We start from the raw sequence: 2,495 nt of genomic DNA, 5'->3' as shown, positions 1-2,495 counted from the left end.
GTAGACATTTGTCTGCTATCCAGAACACTCTATTCCCTAAATCAAAGTAGTTTAGAGACCAAAATGATCACGAAACGTTTAGTTATCATGATTGAAAGTAAAATATTACTGGCCTTATGGCCTCCTCGCTGCCTCAGATCCCCTGAAAATGGGGAAAGCTCTGTTCCTGTGTGATTTAAGCCTGTGCATGATTCTGACCTACCAGTCTTGCTCAGTCATGGATTGAGCTGCATTTTTGCATTTAAGGCAAGTTTTATCGCAAGCCCTAACTCCACCCCATTTGGCTGCCATACGCGGGTGTTGTGCGTGTCCTCCAGATCCCCAGCCATCCCAGCACTTTCCCATTCCACTCATTCCCTCTCTTCCCCTTCCTCCATCTCAAAGTGTTTTCCCTCACTTTCAATGGCCAGACTGGCCTCCCCAAGGTCCCTCCTAACATCAGGTCTGTCATCACCTACCTTCTTCCACTTGCCTCGCCTACTAATCATCACCTCCTAGACTATCACCGTCATCTCCTACCTGGCTCACACTGGCCCCACCGCCCAGAACCGAAAGGAAGCTTGGAATCGCGGTCAGGCCGCGCCTTCGCGACTCAGGGGGCCTGGGCCCTCCCCTGCCCAGCGGCGTGGCTGTGAGGGAAACCGTATCGCATTTTGCATAGTCTTCGCAGTCCTACATAACCGCCACCTTTACCCTTCGCGTGGGCATCACAATCGCCTCCTTCCCCTGGCGAAGGCAGAAAGGCGCCTCCTGACGAGAACCAAGGCGTGTGGGGACGCAGGGCCTCTGTGTGTCAGGGAGCAGAACCTGGGCCGAGCCCTAGGTGAAGGGGCGGGGTGGTTGGCCCTGAACCAATCATGGCTCGTGACGACACGGCTCGGCCAATCAGAACAAGGGAGGCCTGGGGCACTCGGGGCGGTGAGGAACCGCCCCCTTCCAGCTCCGCGGCCAACGCCTTCGCCCAGGGGTAGTTGGAGCGGTGCAGGTTCCCAGACTCCAGGTACTGGGTGCCTTACGACCTGGGAGGTGCTGCCTCCCACCCAGCTAATTGCTCTCTAGCCCTTGGCCTTCACAGGCGTTGATGCCTGCCGTGAACGCATTCTGACCTGTGCTGTATCTCTCTCCCAAGACTTTGTGCCTATGGCTGGGGACAGAGTGAGGTCGTTGCCTTGACGACGACAGCATGCGGCCCGAGGTCCTCCTAAGTGTGAGCTTGCGGCGGACGGAGGCCCACCTGCCTCCCTGCCTGCTTCGCCCTGGACTCGTGACTGCGTCCGCAGAAGAAATCACAACAGCGCTGGAATTGCTAGTTTGCTAGGCAGCATCTTTTGGACCTGCGAGCGATATGCATTTCACCCCAAATTTGTTTCCAAGTTGAAAACCTTTGGGTCTTTCTATGCGAACGGATTGAAGAAACGGTAAGTATAAGTACTTTTTAAAGCTTCTATTATCTCGTTCTTTGATCTATAAAAGATTTCAATCTGTCTTTTCTTTTTCTTTTTTTTTCTTTCTTTTTTTTTTTGAGACGGAGTTTCGCTCTTGTTGCCCAGGCTGGAGTGCAATGGCTTAGTCTCGGCTCACCGCAACCTCTGCCTTCCGGATTCAAGCGATTCTCCTGCCTCACCCTCCCAAGTAGCTGGGATTACAGGCATCACCACCACGCCTGGCTAATTTTGTATTTTTAGTAGAGAAAGGGTTTCTTCATGTTGGTGAGGCTGTTCTCGAACTCCCGACCTCAGGTGATCCGCTCACCTCGGCCTCCCAAAGTGCTGGGATTACAGGCGTAAGACTTCGCTCCCGCCCTTCAATCTGTCTTAAACAAAATAAAAAATTAGCATTCTCCAAATATTTTATCTAAATTGTTGGTATTAGAACCATCCAGGTTTCTTTGCCCATTGGCCAGGTTTCTTCTTCGTTTGTATTACCTTTCCATTCAAGAGTAGAAGGCATGAGAAGTTATAGTTTATGAGTAACCGTTTCAGGAAACAAGAGGCTTTGTAGGCTGTGATACTTTTAAAGTATTTGTGGACAGCGCCACTTGAAAAAGCAGGTGTGTTCAATGTGGTGTGTCTAGATGTGCAATTGGTTGGCAGAATAAACTTGAAGCAGTCACCTTGCATTAATGTTAGCTTGTGATATGCTTCAGAACACCTCAGGCACGCTTAAAGTCGTTTTTTTTTCACTTTATGCTTCAAATATTTAGGACACCATTTATAAAATGTTTTAAAATGATCTAGGTTATAGATTCAAGCTATTTTTGTCACTGATATGATAACCCTAAAGCCTAGTCCTTAATAAAACATACTCTCTTAATGGAAGAGAACAAAAATTAAGAAGGGATAGAATTATATGGAGAATTTTTTTCAAATACAAATATTTTATTAAAAAATAGTTAATGGAAGGCCGGGCGCGGTGGCTCACGCCTGTAATCCCAGCACTTTGGGAGGCCGAGGCGGGTGGATCACGAGGTCAGGAGTTCAAGACCAGCCTGGCCA

At 49.2% G+C, this 2,495-nt stretch overlaps 1 protein-coding gene across 2 annotated transcripts in view; it reads left to right on the top strand.

Annotated features, from left to right (window-relative positions):
• Positions 1-752: 752 nt before the first annotated feature.
• The window catches only part of CDKL2 (cyclin-dependent kinase-like 2 (CDC2-related kinase)), a 61,057-nt gene continuing 59,314 nt past the window's right edge, over positions 753-2,495 (top strand). For both annotated transcript variants that reach the window (XM_011966177.1, XM_011966176.1), the window contains exon 1: positions 753-1,418. The gene's annotated coding sequence lies outside the window, so the exon portion shown is untranslated. The remainder of the gene's footprint in view (positions 1,419-2,495) is intronic.

This window comes from Mandrillus leucophaeus, unplaced genomic scaffold (genome assembly GCF_000951045.1).
Source record: "Mandrillus leucophaeus isolate KB7577 unplaced genomic scaffold, Mleu.le_1.0 Scaffold75, whole genome shotgun sequence".
NCBI lineage: Eukaryota > Metazoa > Chordata > Mammalia > Primates > Cercopithecidae > Mandrillus > Mandrillus leucophaeus.
This window is presented reverse-complemented; position numbering and strand designations above follow the sequence as displayed.